This window comes from Haematobia irritans, chromosome 3 (genome assembly GCF_050003625.1).
Source record: "Haematobia irritans isolate KBUSLIRL chromosome 3, ASM5000362v1, whole genome shotgun sequence".
In the NCBI taxonomy this organism is placed as follows: Eukaryota; Metazoa; Arthropoda; class Insecta; order Diptera; family Muscidae; genus Haematobia; species Haematobia irritans.
In genome coordinates this window covers 1,038,237-1,059,945 of record NC_134399.1, presented here as the reverse complement: position 1 = coordinate 1,059,945, position 21,709 = coordinate 1,038,237, and the positions used below count along the sequence as shown (strand labels likewise).

Below are 21,709 nucleotides of genomic sequence, written 5' to 3'. Positions count from 1 at the left end.
AATTCGAATTTAAAATTACATTGAAGGTGCTGGTTTGTGTCTCGGCTAAGTCCTCTGCCGCAATTTTAAATTCGAATTTATCTTCACACACATAACCTGAAACTTATGTCAAGCCTTCATCTACTTGAATATGGCATAATTTATTCTTGAAGGTGAGTTTAAGTTAGAAGGACTTTAATTTCAGTAATAAGATTTGCTATGGTAGGTGCCTCTGAACAAAAATCAGTATTTGTTCATTATTTTTTTAATTCATTAATTTCTTCATTTTTATTAATTTTTCTCTTACATCTATCTTAAATCCAATATTATACAATTTCATATTAAATTCCCTTGTGTAACAATTACATCCATCACATTGAAACCACCCCAGTCACTATTCATTTGTATATGGGAGAAATATTTTTTTTCCTAATTTATTGTGAATAGATTATGAGTCTTGCGTGTCAAGAAATTAGCTTTGAATAATGTCCTCGTCATAACTTCATTTTCTCTATTTTCATGTATATAATTTTCGTAACAATTAGAATTTGTTTTATTTTTTGTTCTATTTCATTTAATTCATTTATAATTGTTACCAGAAATGGGAAGGCTAATGTCATTAGGTGCTATCAAGGTAATTTTAATTTTGTTGTTAATTTTTTGAATTTAGTAGTTACAACAATTCCAAAAAAGAAAACATTTTCAAATTGGCTTATCTCGATGAAACTATGAAAGTTAAGAAAATTAATGACTATAATTGAATTTACTAAATGTTTTCACTAAGGAGAAGGAAAGTTTGAATGTTTGGTATTCAGGAAAAACTCTGTAAATTTCAGTAAGAGGTTAGCGTATAAAAATGAACCATCTTCCCAGCCATATCGATACTAAAGGCTAGGGAAATTCGTGTTAAAATATAATTTAAAAAAATATTTAAATGCAAAATGAAATGCCTTCAATCACAGAAATGATTGTATCACCACTCACCCAAGTCAACTAAAGAAATAATTGAATTAATTAAAAATAATGATACATAGAAAAGTTTCTCAAAATTGTATTTCTATACTAAATTTTCTCGAAATTTTATTTCTATTCAAAATTTTATTTCTATACAAAATTTTCTCAAAATTTTATTTCTACACGGAAAAAACAGTGAACCCACCAGGAAGAAAACTTTCGGTTAATTTTAGGAAATTTTAAGTTTTAAAGTTCAAAATTTTATTTCTATTCAAAATTTTATTTCTATAGAAAATTTTCTCAAAATTGTATTTCTACACTGAAAAAACAGTGAACCCACCAGGAAGAAAACTTTCGATGAATTTTAGGAAATTTTATTTTTTTTTTTTTAGAAAATTTTAACTAAACAGTATTACTAACGCTAGCATCACGCCAATATCACAAAAATAAGTAAATATTTTTCGACAAATTGAAGAAAATTTATTAGACATAATTAGGTTTTTACATTTGTTAAAGAAAATTTTGTAGTTTGAGGAAAAAAATTGGACATCAAAATTGCAAGAATGTCTTTAGTGACATACGAAGTTCATGATGAAGTCACTTGTAGTAAAAATTAACAATTTAAAGAAATAATTAACTATTTTGTGAGAAATACGAATTTAGTAAATCTTTATACTTAATTTGTGTATAATTTTTTTCCCATTGTTGAGTGTATAGAAAATTTTGTCAAAATTTTATTTCTATAGAAAAATTTGTCATAATGTTATTTCTATAGAAAATGTTGTCAAAATTTTATTTCTATAGAAAATTGTTAAATTCAATTAATTTTTGAAAATTTCAATTGGAAATATTTTGGTGAAATTTTTTTCTGTGTACTGATATTATCTTAAATATCTTAGAAAATTCTGAGTCGATTTAGCGATGTCCGTCTGTCCGTCTGTCCGTCCGTCTGTCTGTATATGTAATTTTGTGCACAGAGTACAGCTCGCAATTTAAGTCCGATCGTCCTCAAATTTGGCATACGGCCGTTTCTTGGGACAGAGACAATCGCTATTGGTTTTGGAAAAAATCGGGTCAGGTTTAGATATAGCTGCCATATATATTTATCCCCGATTTGGTCATAGTTAGCGTGTTTATCAACCGATTTTCTTGAAATACGGTACATCCAAATATTTTATGAATCTCGAAAATCTTGCAAAATATCAGCCAAATCGGTTCAGATTTAGATATAGCTCCCATATATATCTTTCGTCCGATTTAGACTCATATGACCACAGAGGCCAAAGTTTACTACCGATCTTCGTGAAATTTTGCACAGAGGGTAGAATTGACATTCTACCAATGCTTGGTAAATTTGATTAAAATCAGTTCAAATTTAGATATAGCTCCCATATATATCTTTCGTCCGATTTGAACTTATATGGCCACAAAAGCCAGAGTTTTGCCGTGTTTTGTTTCAAATTTTGCACAAGGGGTACGTTTAATAGTATCGTTAAGTGTGTCAAATTTCGTTAAAATCGGTTCAGATTTAGATATAGCTCACATATATATCTTTCGCCCGATTTGGACTTATATGGTGTCAAAAGCCAGAGTTTTGCCCTGACTTACTTCAAATTTTGCACAAGCGATACCTTCAACGATACTAATTTATGTGCCAAATATGGTCAAAATCGATTCAGATTTAGATATAGCTCCCTTATATATCTTTCGTCCGATTTGAACTTATATGGCCTCAAAATCCAGGGTTTTGCCGTGATTTTCTTCAAATTTCGCACAAGGAGTACGTTTAGTAGTATTGGTAATTGTGCCAAATTTGGTTAAAATCGGTTCATATTTAGACATGGCTCCCATATATACCTTCCGTCCGATTTGCACTCATATGACCAGGGGGGCCAAAGTTATACTCCCATTTACGTGAAATTTCGCATAGATAGCAGAATTATTATTCTAACTATACATGTCAAATTTAGTCAAAATCGGTTCAGATTATATATAGCTCCCATATATACGTACACCAGAGTTGGGGAAATATGGTAGACTGTTACACATTTTAGACCCATTTCAATGGAAGTTTCCTCCAATTAACTGGATAGCGTTAGCCGATTTAAATTTTAATTCTAGAGATTTTGAAGAAGTAAAAAACTTGTCTCCTTTATATAGCTTCCAGCAAATGTGAACTAGTTGAGATGGTAACACAAATTTTAGCCTACATAGGGGTGAAGGGTATAATATAGCCGGCCCCGCCCGACTTTAGACTTTACTTACTTGTTTATTTATATAAAAATTGTCTTTCAAATTCTCTATCTTTAGTTACTAATTTTAATTTCACTATCTTTATTCATTTATATACCAACTGATTATATTTTTAATATTTTCTTCTAAAATGTCTATATTTGTTATTTATATAAAATTTTTTATTTTTTTAACTTTTTGACATTTTCTTTTTCTTTAAAATCTTAAGTCCTCTACGTTGGTCCATTTTTGTCCACTCAATCAAGCCCAGTCATAAAAAAAGCTAAACTGACTTCTATAAAAATGTAATCACTTATTAAAAAGGTCCTATAACTCATTTCACAAAATAAAAAAAACAACAATACACAAAATTCTATAACCTTTCTTAGAAGACCATCTCACAAATTTTCTCAATCAACATCTACTACATCTTGTCCCATCTATTCATAGAATAACAAAAAAATTCATTCACAAAATCCTCTTTTTCCCTAAAATGAGAAGAGAAACTTTTGAAAAAATCTATGAAACAAAACAACTGTAATAGACATTGTCTGTTACAAGGATAACTGCCGTAGAAAAACAAAAATTAAGGTCACCTGTAAAATTTATAGAAAACCTTTCTAATGGCAGGTGGGAAGGGTTAAGGTGGATGATATTTTTTGCGATTGAAATATAAATTATTCAAAAGATTGTTGTTTTCCTACGTAATGTTAGTGTTGTTAATGCTACTGACTGGCGTGGATGCCTCTAATGTTAAGGACGTGGTGTTTTTGTCGAAAGTATTGGGATTGTAGTCGTTAAGGCCATTAACTGAGTATGTTAAAGTGAAAGTAATATAATGTGAATGAAAGTAAACGAATGTGCATAGATGAGCACATGTGTTTGTGTGTGTTTGAGTTATAGTCATTCCCTAAACACAAGTGAGATTGTGTATGCTAAAATGACTCAAAGTAATGACAAACAATACCTAGAAATCAGAAAAAAGTACAGTGGATAAAAATCAGTTTTTTAAATTGTTTATATTTAAGCTTTTTTCAATTGAGAATTTTCTCAACAAAATTGGAAAGTTTTGTTAACATATCTTTTTATTACCCTATTTTAATATTTTTTAGTATTTTCTATTATCTTAAGTCAACATTTTAATTAAGTAACTTACAAAATTTTGCCATTATTTAGAATAAACCATATTTTTATAATTTACGTACACAGAAAAAAATTTCAGGAAAATTTTTCCAATTAAAATCTTAATTGAGTTTTAAAAAATATTCAATTAAAAATTTTATTGAATCAACAAATTTATTAATTGAAATAAAAATCAATCACACAAATTAATAGTATCAATTAATTTTTTAATTGCATTAATTAGTTTTTTAATTGACTGTCAATTAATTTTTTAATTGATACTATCATTTCTGTGATTGAAGACATTTCAATTAAAAAATTAATTGGATCAATTAATTTCGTGATTGAATCAGAAAAAAATTTTTTGTGTGTACCTGTGATAGAAATAAAGGAATATTTTTAATTGAAACAAAAATCAATCACAAAAATTAATAGTATCAATTACTTTTTTAATTGATACTAGCATTTCTGTGATTGAAGACATTTCAATTAAAAAATTAATTGGATCAACTAATTTCGTGATTGAATTAGAAAAATTTTTTTGTGTGTAATAGCGATATCTTTTATTTTAAAGTCTTATAGTTCCGTCAACCTATAATTTTATGGGTAGGAGAGGAATTTATACAAATGGACCCACATGTCAATATCTAATGCTATGAAAAGGTCTACATTATCATTCCATAAGAACACAGGGTAAAGTCTACGCTATCGAAAAATCAATTTTCCCCGTTCGAAATATGAGTGTCACCTGTATTCAAAAACGTTATTGTAAACCATAATCCTACTTTTTCGTACAAATTCCTATGATAAACTCTTGGGTAAGGTTAGGTATAGTGACAGCCCGATATTTCAGCCTAAGACTATTCAGTCCATTGTGAACTACAGTGTTGAACTTCTCTACTATCACTGAGAGCTGCCTGTTTCTATGTTCAGCTCAAAGACAAGGGACTTCCTTTTTATACCCGAGTCCGAACGGCTTTCCACATTGCATTGAAACCACTTAGAGAAGCTTTGAAACCATCAAAAATGTCACCAGCATTACTGAGGTGGGATAATCCACCCCTGAAAAGCCTTTTTGGTGTTTGGTCGAAACTAGAGTTGAATCCATAGCACGCCACGGTGACAATGGTTAGCAAGTTTTGAAGGTAGGCATTTGTCACCGTGGAGCCACCGTGGTGCAATGGTTAGCATGCCCGCCTTGCATACGCAAGGTCGTGGGTTCGATTCCTGCTTCGACCGAACACCCAAAAATTTTTCAGCGGTGGATTATCCCACCTCAGTAATGCTGGTGACATTTCTGAAGGTTTCAAAGCTTCTCTAAGTGGGTTCACTGTAATGTGGAACGCCGTTCGGACTCGGCTATAAAAAGGAGGTCCCTTGTCATTGAGCTTAACATGGAATCGGGCAGCACTCAGTGATAAGAGAGAAGTTCACCAATGTGGTATCACAATGGACTGAATAGTCTAAGTGAGCCTAATACATCGGGCTGCCACCTAACCTAACCTAGGCATTTGTCTTTACTTTAATTATTTTGGTATTGATTTCGAACCAAAGAAGCGAGGAAATGCTGGGAAACAAATTTTAATATAAGAATATTTTAATTTTTTACCATGGAATAAAATCCTTCATAAACATATTAATCGCCAAATTCAAACTCGACTAGAAATAATGTCATGTTTCAAGTCCTTAATCTAAAAGAGGAGAGTTAAGTTTTTACGGATATTTTAAAAATTTCGAATAAAAAACCTTGAAATCATTTTTCCAATAATTAATCAAGTTAACAATTAACCTCTTTAATTTCTTGGAAAGATCTATAGTACAATTTTCCACCATTTAAAAATATTAAAAAAAAACACCTTATTTTTTTTTAATTTCTAAGTGAAATCTATCCCACTTAGAAACTTCAAGCAATTCTTGTTACAACTGATTACCAACAAATATTTCTGCCTAAAAAATTGCATTATGATTACTACCCAAAATTTTAAGAATTTTTATAACACTTTTCCACTTGGTAAACAATTTCCTCCATCACCTAAGTTACCAAAAATGCTCAACCAGCAAACTTAGTAGTTTATCATACATTCCATGCTAGACGGGCAGCTATTTTCACAGTAGTTTTAGTTACTTTTGAGTTCATAAAAAATGTATTTTCTGGTGGTTCCATATTTTCATAACTACTACAAGTAACTGACTGACTGCTCCTCTGTGCTATGTTAAATTGTCATTTAACAGTTTTTTTTTGCCTTACTCATGTGGTTGATATCTTCTAGCGTACATGCACTATTATCCTGCCAGGAGTCACACAAACTTAGCTTTACAAAAGTCCATAGGGTTTATATATCCATAAATGTTTGACACACCAAAGCCACATGGCAAGGTAATTTTTCTCATTCATAGGGAAAACAACAGAGCTAGCAATAACAAAAACAACAACAACAGAGAAAACTCATCAACAAGCCAAGAGACCCTACCACCACAACTAAACAAAACAAAACAAACGAAAACACTATCGGCTACACATCGAGTTGCTATCTAAGGTAAACAGAGAAAACAGACCTCATTTGTCTTGCAAGAGTCTCACTGTGTCAAATGGGACTGAGAGAAAGAACACGAATATTTGTTTGGGGACAATTGTTGGGATATGTAACTATGCTACTACCTCGGCTATTTAAGAAAGAAACATGACTTCTTTTTCGTGTGCCACTAATATAGATGTATGCTGGATGTATGGGCTATGTCGCAATAAAGAAAAGAGAGATTCATATTTTTTTATCTCTTATCATTTCTTTTTGTAACGAATCGAAATATATAAGTCTGTAATTTTTAATAAATTGAACAAATATTTTTTTTTCTCATTAATTTAAATTTTATGAAAAAGTAGAAGCTTAGATGAAGATATTTTTAACCGCTTCACGTCAATTCGCATTGATTATTTGTAGTGCGCACACAACAAACTCTTTTTTGGCGATAAAAATCGCCAAACAGATCAGACAATTTGCATTGAAAATTAGGTGGAAGTACAGATTTTTATATTTTTTTACAAAATTTACCAAAGAAGAAAAAAAACAAATTTCTCACAAATTAAAAATTATGATTTTGTAGAAGAAACAGTACCATCTACGGTATGTAGACAAAGCAACTAAGCTGTAAATTTACTTGATACGGCTATACATTTCTAATGTGAGAAGTTCATTCCATTTTGAGCACTGTGGAATGTTATTATAATCTTATATATTCTTGAATGTCCTGAAATTCTGAAAAGATTTAGCGATAAAAATGCTGAATAGTTGATACCTCAAGGTCTCCTTATCATCATTCGCTACCCCATGCGTCAACGAAGTGCCCTCAACTCTTCGTAGATTGGGTATAGAGGCAGCACCTTATTTAGACTGGCTTAGAGTACACCGTCCTTTGTGATACCACACGGGGTGTACATTCGCTTAAATACACTCACAAAAAAGTGAACTCTCTATTTCACTAAAGCCAATTTAACTGTCGCTTAGTTCATGGAATTATTATGTTTGGAGAAAGTTTTCTCTACTCTAATAATTTTTTGTGTACGTTAGTTAAATTAACTAAAACCGAGGAAAAAAATATACACAAATGAAGCATAAAGATTAACTAAATTCGTGTCTTCCACAAAATAGTTCAATATTTCTTTAAATTTGTAAATTTTACTACAAATGCGTTAATCATGAACTTCGTATGTCACTAAAGACATTCTTGCAATTTTGAACTCCAATTTTTTCTTTCAAACTACAAAATTTTCTTTAACAAGTGAAAAAACTTAATTATGTCTAATAAATTTTCTTGAATTTGTCGAAAAATATTTACTTATTTTTATGAAATCGGCGTGATGCCAGCGTTTGTTATACTGTTTAGTTAAAATTTTCTAAAAATATTCAAAATTTTCTAAAATTAACCGAAATTTTTCTTCCTGGTGGGTTCACTGTTTTTTCAGTGTAGTATCTCCTAAGCCGTTACTGTGAATCTCTCCCTTATCAAGAGGAACTGCCCCATTATTTGTTTAGCTCAATGGCAAAGTACCTCCTTTTTATAGCCCAAATGGCGTTTTACATTGCGGCAAAACCACTCAGAAATATCATTTTTGGATATTAGAGCTCGACAGAAGAATCGGCTTCGGCATTCGGCTAAAAATCAATAATCGACCTTCATCGTTAAGCGGCCGATTAACCGAAGCCGAAACTTGTTGAATAATTTATTTCATATTTACGGTCATTTTCATGTATCTCCGTTAGACTTTAACTCCCAGTTAACAGAAAGTAAAATCGAAATATCTTCTTCCGCCATATGGAATATATAGACATGATGACAGACATATCCATGGTACGGTCTAAAAGTTCGTTAGCTAACGTAGCACTAACGGAGCTTCCTGAAAATGGGGGTTAATTAAATTTGTCTCAGTCAAAACACCCATTACAAATAAAACGTAAAAAAATAAAAAAAATCCTTGTTTGTCATTGTAATAAACAAATTTCTTTAATTACAAATTTCAGGAAAATAATCGGTTCGGCTGATTATGGCTGAACATCGGCTTCGGCCAAAAAATCCCCACTTCGGTCGTGCTCTACTGGATATCTGTCTGTAATGTCTTGACTATCCGTCACACATAATACAGATCCGTCAGAGAATTAGATTTACGATCTTTAAGGATCATGTAACAAATGACAAAGTCTCCATAAAAGCTCGTCTCCCGATCTAGCATTGTTCTAAATTTTCTACAAAAAACAGGGCAAACAATGAAAACAAGATTTTCCTAAACCGATATCCGATACACTTTCCAAAATAAAGCATGCTTCAAATTATCCAAATTTCTACGTCCAACAATGTGCTTGTATTTTTACGCTCACTATGAAACAACGCATTTGTTCACATAATTCATTAAACATTAAAGCCTTTTGTTTTTGAGTTTTGTTTTCCATCAAAACAAAATCATTTTCCTGGAAAGCCTCACAAATCCTTGTACACATTCTCTGACGAATATACGTTGTTAAACATTAATTTAGTATTTGTACACAATGGCATATTGCATGGTTGCCTGCTATTTGCGTAATTGTAATCAGTTGAAATGTAGGTAAGGTTTAATGTACCTGGCGATTGTTAGATTTGTGTGTGAGTGTGTTTGTGTGGCGGGGAATGGCTTAATGTTCTGATTTGAGTGTATTGGTATACTTTTATCACTTGAATTTGACACAGACATACCGGCTGATCCGGTTTCCTCAAACCTCAGAACGCACCTTTTTGTGTTTCATTTTTTTTACTTTGTTTTGTAGCCACAATCTTTACTTCTTCTTAACCACATACACACATGCTTATGACTGACTTGCCGATTGGTTAAGCTCCCTCACTGTATAGATGTATGTGTGTGTGTGTGTAGTGAATATGCCATACTTATATGTTTGGGCGCCAGCATTCGTCATTGTTGCTGCTTAACAAATATGAGTCAAACTCTGGTGCCGACTAAAACGACCACGGTGACGACGTGGACTATAAAGCGTTGGCAATAACCAATGTGCAATTCGTAAATATTTGATAGTCCTGTGTGCCAGTTAAACTGAATGAATACCCTTGCACATACATATACCCTCATTCGCAAAACCAGGATTTTATACAAACGCATTTATGGCAGAATCTAATAGGTATGTGTGTGTGCATTGACAAACACCCATAGCATACACACACTTGAATACTTTACAAATTTTCATAACTACTTATGAATGTGTTACAATTGTATGCTTTGCATATGAATTCCAATGAGAGGAGGAGAGCCAAAAACGGAGAAGAGAAAAAAATCATCCTTTTATGATTTTGCCTAAGTAGTGATGGTGGTATAGTAATCATAAGCTTACATACATTTGTACATATGCATGTGTATGGTACACTAATAATTCTTTTATTATGCTTTGCAGTTTGTGTTAGGGCACTGGGCTATGTATTTGAGTGTCTGTGTTTTAAATCTCTTTCACTTACTCTGCTCCCTCTCGCTGCCTCCTCATACGTATTTTTTGATATTTTCCATACATTTTGTTGCCATTACATTTTCATGTTTAAAACCACAAGTGTGTTGTTTGGCCATGTATGAAAATGTTTTTTGTCTCTTTTTCCAAGCAATACGAAGAGAAAAAATGCTACAAAATTACATGACGACGTCATATACATTAACTTTTATCCTCATTGTCAACGTGCATTACATACCAAGCAGGACCAACAGCAAAAGCAACAGCAGCATCAAGAGCATTACAATATTATGTTGCTGCACCATGAGTTTAGCCATGAATAAAGTGTAACCACCATTGGTGCCCAGAGCTTCTTTCATCGCCACACATAGTTTCAGGGTTCTTTTCTACTAAAGTTGGATTTTTTCACCAAAGTAAATGGAAAGTCCCTTGGCTTTTGAGTGAAAAAAGATAATGTGACAGTGGTTTGCAAGTAATTTGTTTAGTATTTAATCATCTTCATTACATACACGCAAAAAAATAATTCTTTCCTCCCAAACGAAATTTTAGACAAACAAAGTTCGTTTCTCATTTGCTTTTCGCTGTAAGGAAGTGTATTTGGAAGAAAAGTATATACTTTTTGTGATAAACGTTTATTCTTTTCCAGGATGTAAAAACAATTTCATAAAGACTAACTCAAAAAACAAAATTTTTTTCTGGCTAATTGCATTTTCCCTCACATCTTTCTCACTTCCACGAATATTTTTAGTTCTTAGCACCTTTTTCTGTAATACAAACAATGTAGAAGAAATTATACGATTTTATAAATTTTTAAAATTTTTTTACCTTTCGCCTGGACGGAGAATCGAACCGCGGACCATGCACTTTGTAAGCCAACACACTAACCACTGAGCTATGTACCTGTTATGGTCATCAATAGATAAATATCCATATAAGTTATATTTATATAGCATAGCTTGCGGCGCCCACGAACCGAATAAACAAAGTTTATTTAACAGAAACAAACATTTAGTTTGGCACCGTGGAGCAGTGGTTGCTACGTCTGACTCTCATGCCAAGGGTCGTGGGTTCGATCCCTGCTTCGACCAAAGTTTTTTTTTGTTTTTTTTTTTTTTTTTTTACATACATTCTACATATGTTCGGAAGATACCGAAAAAATGTTCAACATTACATTGTACTATATTAAATTTTGAACTGTAAAATGTGTTTTATTAAAGACCAAAAGTCTGAAAAGAACAGTGTTTGATATAAACGAAATGGACCCTGTTGTTGTTTCAAAAATAACTTTTTTTATTGAAAAAATAAAAACTTTGTAACAAACGAATTTTTTTGGTGATAAAAGTTTAAAATTTTCGAAGCAATTCAAAAAACTCTAACAAAAGAAAAACGTTTTCGGTACAGGTTTTCCAAACGTTTTTTTTCTTTGCGTGTATGCTACTAATTTTTATTTAAATAAATATGCAAGCATAAACACAGCAAACTACCGGAAAAGCTTAATTATTTACGATGGTAAATTCTATGATAAATAAATTTAATTAAATTTTATACCTCACTGCCCTAAGGTGGTAAAGCTCCCGTATAAATGTTTGCACAGATTTTCGTTAATATAACATTTTACCATAAATTATTAGAATTTATTCTCAGATAAGCTTTGAAACACTTAGAAATGTCACCAGCATTACTGAGAGGGCATTATCCACTGCTGAAAAACTTTCTAGTGTTCGGTTGAAACTGGGGTTGAGCCCACGACCATGTGAATGTAAGGCGGTCATGCTAGCCATTGTACCTTTTTGAAGAAAAAACAATGATTTTTTCTATTCACAAAAAATTTTATTAATGCATTTAATATGTATTTGAAAGTGTGTCACACAAAATGGTTGTGTAGTGACACAACCATTTTGTGTGACATACTTTCTCATAAAGGACAATTTTCATATCACTTCTATGCCACTGTAATCCTAATAGCCAATCTGAAGCACTAACAGTCTCTTCATTTACGGAGGAGGTTGATTTCTTTTTCACTAAAGCTCATACATTTAAAGACAATTATGTGATAAATAATCAGAGTGTCAGATACACGGTTGCCACTCGAGCCAAAAATAATCTACCAAAATTTTAAAAACATTTTACCAAACAACAACCAAATAAGAAATCTTGTTTTGCTGAGTTTGATCAAATTTTTGTGGTTATTCTGGAAAAAAATGTTTCAAAAGAAGTGTTTGATTATTTTATTTTAGAAGTTTTTATTATTTTTTTGATCACTCCTAATAGCGACAATTTATTTGAGTGTATAAATATCCCTTGAGACTTTGATACTATGGCCTCCAACAAAATTTAAAATTTTTAATGTTATTTATAGAAAATTTTGTCAAAATTTTATTTCCATAGAAATTTTTTTGTCAAAATTTTATTTCATTCGCTTTGTTTTGTTATTGTTGGTTTTGTTCTTTAAGCATTGTTGTTGTTTTTTTTATGTCAGCTTAAAACCATACATTGACTAAACCAAAACCTTTTTTCGGAAGTTTCAAGTGTGGTTCATTGTTGGGTTTAATGAACTGCCTGAATTTATTCTGATAATTGGTTGATAGTTTTGCTGCAAGTAGAGGATGCTGATGAGGAATGGAATAATTCCGAAACGTGCGTCCATCCAAACATCTTGCAGTCTATAGGGCTTTGCCCAAATAAATTTGACAAACATTCTTTTCCTCTGTTGGTTAAGCTACACTTGTAGTTTAGTCAATGTATGGTTTTAAGCTGAAATAAAAAAAAAACAACAACAAAATTTTATTTCTATAAAAATTTTTGTCAAAATTTTATTTCAAGTAATTTAAAATTTTATTTAAAATTTTTAATGTTATAGAAAATGCGTATATTTATATTTTTATAGAAATTTTATTTCTATAAAAAATTTTTTCAAAATATTATTTCAAATAATTTAAAAATTGATTTAAAATGTTTAATGTTATTTATGTTTATACAAATGTGTATATTTTTATAGAAAATTTTGTCAAAATTTTATTTCCATAGAATATTTTGTCAAAACTTTATTTCTACAGAAAAGTTTGTCAAAATTATATTTCTATAGAAAATGTTTCTCAAAATTTTATTTCCATAAAAAATTTGTCAAAATCTTATTTCCATAGAAAAATTTGTAAAAAAATTATTTCTATAAAAAATTTTATCAACATTTTATTTCTATAAAAAATTTTGTCAACATTTTATTTCTATAGAAAATGTTGTCAAAATTTTATTTCCATAGAAAATTTTATTTCCATAGAAAATTTTATTTCCATAGAAAATTTATTCAAAATTTTATTTCAATAGAAAATTTTGTCAAAATTTTATTTCCATCACATGACACATTTTATTTCTACAGAAAATTTTGTCAACATTTTATTTTTATAGAAAAGTTTGTCAGAATTTTATTTTTATAGAAAATTTTGTCAAAAGTTTATTTTTATAGAAAATTTTGTCAACATTTTATTTTTATAGAAAATTTTGTCAACATTTTATTTTTATAGAAAATTTTATCAAAATTTTATTTTTATAGAAAATGTTTGTCAAAATGTTATTTCTATAGAAAATTTTGTCAAAATTTTATTTCCATAGAAAATTTTGTCAAAATTTTATTTCTATAGAAAATGTTGTCAAAATTTTATTTCTTGAGGAAATTTGTGAAGTACTTTTCAGTAGAGGAGGAATATTTTGCAAAATCTACCAAAACATCAAGAATTCTACCAATCTATCAAACAGTAAAAAATTTACTATTTTTGGTAGAATTCTACCAACTGTGGCAACCGTGTCCAAAACTTGAAGATTCTAGGAAACTAAATGATTTTATGTATCATCATAGAAAATGTGGCAACGTTTGTCAAAATCATAAGGATTTATGATAATCCTATAGAGTGGGAGGGAGGGAATATAATTTAAAACTTGTTTTTTTGTTTCTTGACTCATAACATTCTGCTAGACCATTAATTAGGGCCAAACGAAACCACACAACCACATCCCCATGCCAAAAGAAAATTACACACAAAACTGCCATGGTAATTTCCCTTAGATGGCTAATGTTTACATCAAACTACTCAAATATTTATGACTTTTTTTCCTGCTTAAGTTTAAAAATTTACTAAATGAAAGAATGGCATATAGAAACCTTAGGAGGGAGAGAAACTTCGACACCAAACCCTAATTTTGGTTTCATATATTTAGGTTTACTTACTTATACAACAAAAAAGAAAATATGAACTTAAGCTTCTTACAGAAGTTGATAGCAAAGGAAACGGAAATAGAAATCCGGTTAAAGTATTAAGAGAGAAACATAACCCTCGGCATTAGTAATTACAAATGAATAACTCACAAAATGCCAAATATTCTGAAGAGTGCTCTTTTCTTATGAGTGATTATAATATCGAGAATTATTGATAGCCTCTATAGATGGATGGATGGATGGACAGACGGACGGTCGTATTCTAGAGTGTATTCGAACTCATCAATATTGCTAATTAGGAAATCCTCTTTGGCTTTAATGCGTAACTCAAAATAAACCCAAGTGTGAATATTTTTAGACAAGCAGTTTGGGGGCATTGACAAGAAACCTTTGTAGTGCTACCTTCCTCCATAGGGGGAAACAACGAAAATTCACGCAAGAAAAATTCACAAAGTATTTCAAAAATAATTTGCGTTTGCTTAAGAATAAAAGAATTTTGTATGGTAACAAAATACGACGTAAAAATACATAATTGGACATTTTACATTTTTGTTATAATTAAATTTAAAACATTTTCTTAACCAAAAACCATATGAAGGAAACTCAACACCCGTGGTATCACAATTGGAGGCCTACTTACACTAATAATACACGTGTTTAACTTCATGCACGCGATTATATTTTTGTGGCATTAAATCTCACTCATTGTTGTCTTTTTAATACTTTTCCCCCCTTTGTGATATTTTAGAAAAAAGGCAAATTTGACTGCCACACTTATACTTTTACAGTTTGTTCAGCCTATTATGTTGAGATTGATTCAAGGGATATCTCTTAGGTTGGGTATAGTGGCAGCCCATTATTTTAGGCAGTCAATTATGACACCATAGGTGTCATACTGAGACATGGGACCTCCGAAAACTTTGACACAATCGGCCATATCACCATTATTGGGGAGACGGGGCAAATTTCCGCTTAAAAACTTTTTCTTGTTGGGTCGAAACTGGAATTGAACCCACGACCCCAGCAAATCAAACTGGTAATATAAGTAAATTGAATTGTGAGAGAAAAAGTAGGCTTTCAAATGTTAAAGAAATCAAAGAAGTTAATTTTGGTTTACGATAAATTTGAGGGTATACTCGATTATGGGTTTATTTGAAAGGAATCCAATAACCGCATTCCTCAGCTTTTTTTTATGTACGATTAAATTTCTCTTTCGATGGCGGCCACGGATTAAAGGCGCGATGAGACGAATGGGTAATACCCAGCATGACTTTTGGACAGGGTGCCGCTTTGTTCACTTTGAGGCAGTAAAATCTTTAACGTTGAAACGGGTTCACATTGGAGATCAACAAGCTGCACCCAAAACGGCAATCCTCTGCCACCCTGTGGTGACATTTATAAGACGTTATCCACATTAACTTCGAGCTGAAGGATATTCGAGTACAATGACCAACTGGACCCATTCGGCTCTAGACGAACGATTCGTCAAAAATCCTATATTGATATCTCGAAAACCAGAGTGTTTTCGGTGTTCAATAGTAAATCATTCATGACAAATTTCAGGATTTTCTAGCAAATATATCTAAAGTTATTTTAGTTTCAATCTAGACGAACGATTCGTCTCGAGTCGATTTTGTGTTTCATGAACAGGCAGTTAATTGAAGAAAAACCATGATGAAAACCTCTCTTTCGCAATTATGGTGCACCGGCTTAAACCCTCCCGATTAAGGTTACGAACTGCATAGTCTGCATATTTGCCTCGTGTGACTTGTTTGTAAACTAACTGGGTACAGATGTCAGTCGAGTGAAAAGGTGTTATAGGCCCAAAATGTTCAATACAAACTTCAACTTTTCAAACATTTTAAATGTATAAATATAAACAAAATACATGATATAGAAAAATCTGCTATTTATTTTTTCCAAAATTAAACATTTTCTATTGTAGAAATTGTAGAAATAATCAGAGACCCAAATTTGATATGATCGATGATCACAACTCTATGTCTTCTAGATGCTCAAGACCTAACCTATGTGTCTTAAGGGAGAAAATTTTGTTGTTTTTTTTTAATTTTTTACAAATTGAAAGGGAACGAGCATCAACTCTATAAGATTTTGAAAATAATTTTTATATAAAACTTGTAGATAACACAAGTTGTCCTCCTCTCCTAAATATATACAATATCTCCCTTTTATATATCTCCTTAAAGTATACCCAATAAAAAAATTCCTTGTATGTTAGCAAAAAAAAAAAACACGACCAATAAAAATGACAACTACAACACACAAACCCAACAAAACTTACAATAATGGAAATAATATCAAACACATTTGTGAGTAATGTTGTTTATCAAGAAAGAATGGATTGCAAGAAACGGAAAATACAACCACAACTTAAGGAGTCAAACGCACACTTCAATATCGCATGTCTCGTGTTGCCCTCAATGGGAGAGCCTTGTGAAAGAAAAATATACCCCACCAACAACTGACAGGCAAAAGGAAAAAGTGGAGGCAAAAAATAAAAAAAATACGCTACAACTTGTGAATTATTAGCAAGCAAAGTTGAAGTAGTGACACATTCGTGTCCCATGTTAGCGAGACAATTCTTCTTTTATTCGAACATTTGGAAACAGAAGCGAATAGCCAACAAGAGGCACGCAATCCTACGCACACATGTAGCCAGAAAACCAAAAGGCAAACACAAACACACACACACACAATCGCATATACTTTCGCCTCAAAAACATTCACTAACTAACTCTTAATCACTGTGTGGTGACAAACACAAATACTCTCACTTACTTTGTGAGTCCTTCTCCCAGTTGGCGGCCTTTAACGTAACTCTACAAGAGTCAGTTGGTTGAAGCCGAAACAGCAGCAACCGCAGTGGTTGTGTTCGAAGCAGCAGCAGCAGAGGAACAAACAAAAACAAACAGTGGTTATAATTCACCACTCGTGCGTAAACGACGACGTAAACGTAACTGCTTCAAATCCTGACACAGAGGAGTTCTTGTTGCTGCTCTTATATTAGAGAGTGAGTGACTGTTTGTTTCACTTCACGAGCTGCTGAATCACTAACTGACTTTCTTTTTACCACAGTCGATGTGTGTACGTGTGCCTGTGTGTTGCTGAGTAAGTGTATGTGTACATTTGAGTATTTTAATATTAAAAAGAGAATATTATTTGTTCGTTTTGTGATGGGCCGTAAAGGATCCTAGAATGTTGGGGAGGGGGGAAGTATAAAATATAGAAGTAGTAGCTGGCAACTTTACGTCGATTTCTTTTTTTCTTCTGCTTCCTTTTCTTTATTGTTCTCAATACTATATTTTCACTTTCATTACACAATATTTACTAATGGGACTCTTTTTGCTTTTCTCGTTTTATTTTATCGATTTATATACACTATTTAATTAATTTCTATTAAACACAATTTATTTTATTATAACACTATTTAATTTTATAATTTTTCTATTAGTTGATTTTTTTTAATCTTTCAAACATTTATTTTTTTATTGGAATTTTCCTTATACATTCCATTTTTCTCTACTCTTTAAGTATGGATATTTTTCTTTGAATATTTAATTATAATATTCATGTGAATTTTTCACTTGTTTCCTTGTATTTTATGGCATTTTTGTTTAAATTTTATATTAATATTTTTTGAAATTGCCACGCGCTTACGTTATGCTCAACACGCACCTAAAAGTAGACTACAAAAGTGTTACACTTTTCTCTATGGTCGATGGTGTCGAGAATCATGAAAGACAGCAAACAACAACAAAACTCTCCTCCGTGAAGCAACAGTAGAACTAGAGTAAAAAAAGAGGAATTCTCTTTTCGTGGTGAATATGTTGCCAAAATGAAGGGGAAGGGGGAAAACAGCTGTTTGACAAAAACAACAACATGATGAAAATGATTAACAAAAACGAAACACAAACTGTTGACCAAAGATGGCACTTAAAAATTGCTGTAAACTACAGCCATCTTTGGGATATAATGCGAATGAATAAGAACTACACTGTTGATGACTTTAAGCCTTAATTACTCGGGAAAAATTAATAGAGGATGGATACCCAATTAAATGCCCATTTAAAACTTTAAAAATTAAAATCAAACTGTTTTAGTACTAAAATAATTGTTTAAGAAAAAAAAAACGCCCCATTATTCTTCTCAACTGGGATTAATCGAAACGAACAGCACGATTTATCAGCACCATCTATATTTTAATCGATTTATGATTTGTCCATCCTCTAGTTTAGAAGGCATGCGCTAGAAATGTCAGTTATGTTTTTGACAGTTTAAAATTTTACCAAGCCGTTATTGTGAACTCATTGATGTGTCTATGAGGGAAGATGTTTACTCGCAATGCCAGCATTTAATGTTGACAAACAACATTCCCATACTAAAGCCCAACATAGGACTTGTATTACAGGGCGGTAATGGAGGGTCTAGTGAACTCTTAAGAATATGGGGATGGTGGCAAAGGGGCAATGAAGGCAAACACATTTCAAAAAGCAAGAGTCTCTCATTTATATGAAAACTCAGAACATATTGGTATGGGTAAAAAATGTCTACCCCAACATACCCCCAGCCATGGGATGGGATAGTGGGGATTTCAGACTAAAAGTGCATAGTCTCTAGAAGGGTGGCTTTATATTCGCTTTCAATGGCCAAGCAAAGGCATTCGTTTTGTATACTTGTTCAAAGTTAGATTTGCAGTTTAGCGTATTAGAAATATTTGCGCCATTTAAAAGGTTTCATTAAAAATTGAAATAAAATTAAGGGCAATTTTAATAAAACAAAACCCAAACACAGTGAAAACTAAAAAATAATTAATCTGCTTTTATAATATGAAAGTGTATCCCCTATTTGTTTAAAAGTACTGTGGTGTGAAATGAAAAGTCCCATGAGGGTTAATTACCAATTAGCTGCGCCTAAAACTATGCTGTGTCAGTGAACTGATTATGATTTCAAAAACATATTGGCCTTCAGGGAATTTCAAATTGTTCTTTACCGTGGAATAATTATTTTATTTTATAATTAATAATTTATTTTGTTAATAAGTGTTTTAGATAATCTCTTTAAAAACCTAGTCAAGGTTAGGTTAAAGTGGCAACCCGATTAAGATTCAGGCTCACTTAGACTATTCAGTCCATTGTGATAACAAAAAAAACATAGTCAAAGTTTAAATACCAATAAAACGTTCCATACCATCTGTAAAAATTCCCAAGTAATATCTTAAAGTTTATGGATAAAAATATATCATGTACAGGTTGTTGTTTTTTTTTTAATATTATGTGTACACTCGAAAAAAAGTGAACTCACTATTTCACTAAAGCCAATTTAACTATATTTTTGTTCATGAACTTATTATATTTGGAGAAAGTTTCATTTACTCTAATAATTTTTTGCGTACGTTAGTTAAATGAACTAAAAGACGGGAAAAATTATACACAAATTAAGGATATAGATTTACTAAATTCGTATTTCTCATAAAATAGTTCATTATTTCTTCAAATTTGTAAATTTTACTACAAAAGCGTCCATCATGAACTTCGTATGTCACTAAAGATATTCTTGCACTTTTGAACTAAAATTTTTTCCTTCAAACTACAAAATGTTCTTTAAAAAATGAAAAAAATTATTTATGTCTAATAAATTTTCTTGAATTTGTCGAAAAATATTTACTTATTTTTGTTATATCGGCGTGATGCCAGCGCTTGTTATACTGTTTAGTTAAAAATTTCTAAAAAAAATCAAAATTTTCTAAAAATAATCATTGAAACCCTGTGGGTTCACTATTTTTTCAGTGTACTTTATAGCATATTAGTAGCTTTTATTTATAAATCTAGACCAGAAGTGTGTTAAGGATATTTAATGAATTAGTTCAAGTAATAGTTTCACTTTATGGGGGAAAAAATAAACAATAAATATATGTTATATCTTCATTAGTACAATGGTCCAGGATAACAGAAAACATTTGAAAATTGGCATATAAAGAAGAATTTCTTGCAAATTGTAGTATATGTTATTAAAATAGTATACTTCATAAATAAGATAATGGAATAGTTATGGACATAATTTCTATGAACCATTCCTTGAGGGACAAATCACTGTAGACAATTTTTTTGTAGACCACCATTGGCTCCAATCAGTATGAAATCATAGAGAATATATTGAAGAATGACAATATTTTTTAATTTCAGAAAAATTCACAAAATTCCTCTCAGTAAACACAAATAATGAGGTTTTTTTTAAGATTTATTAATCACTTTGTATTTTAGGCAAAAAATAATGAAAAATACCAAACAGAATAATCCATTTTACAATGACGGGTACACGTTTGGATTCAACCAAGATCCATTATCTTAATTAAATACCGAAAAATTAAATGTTTATTTATTATTATAAGTATTTCTTAAAGAACCTTTGATTGTAGCTTACCAAAACTTGTTTTTTTTTGCATTTGCCAAGCTATTCATTTTGGTATTTATTTTGCATTATTTCTCTCGCCGGTTAATCTAATTTGTAGAGTCAAAAAAACCTAATCAATAACTACTTCATACCATAGGATGGTAAAACGATTTAGTATGACCATGGATTTTTAGAGGATACAGATTTTGGGTAAAATGTTAATCCCAAAAATGGATTTAGCTTCCAACATTATTGTCATTTAATCTACTAAAAAGCAAGTTTTATATTTTACATTTATACTTTTTAAGTTGTGCTTTAGAACAACTTCCAAAACTTTTTTCTAGATACTGATTCCAATTATTAGACATTATCAATTTCAAGTCATGTTCATAGTATGCTCAGTTCCAGCCAGAAGTTATCAAACTGTGGCTTCAAAAAACATACATTAGCGCTAAAGATTTTCTCAATAGTAAATTATTTTTTTAATCAATTACTATAAGCACGTGTAACAATAATCCGTGAAAACAAGACAATAGCAGACCAAACGGCCGTTAAATGTTTGAGGCATAAACTTTAATAATTACTACTTTAGTTATTTTGTCTACGGAAATACATGGGAATATTTTACTTGCGATTTGAAAATAGACGTTTGAGAAACGTGAAAATTACAACGTAATACAGCAGTTGTATAAGATTTTTTTTTAACTAAACTGTTTGCAAACGCCGGTAGCACATAAAAAGTAAATATTTTTCGAAAAATTAAAAACAAATTTTGAGACATAATAAATTTTCTTCACTGCAAAATTTCGTAAAAGGAAAAAGT

General features: G+C 31.2%; 1 protein-coding gene across 5 annotated transcripts in view; it reads right to left on the bottom strand.

Annotated features, from left to right (window-relative positions):
- Positions 1–18,153, bottom strand: part of eag (potassium voltage-gated channel protein ether a go-go) — a 204,109-nt gene extending 185,956 nt beyond the window's left edge. For all 5 annotated transcript variants that reach the window (XM_075299102.1, XM_075299104.1, XM_075299105.1 and 2 more), the window contains exon 1: positions 17,275–18,153. The gene's annotated coding sequence lies outside the window, so the exon portion shown is untranslated. The remainder of the gene's footprint in view (positions 1–17,274) is intronic.
- Positions 18,154–21,709: the final 3,556 nt, after the last annotated feature.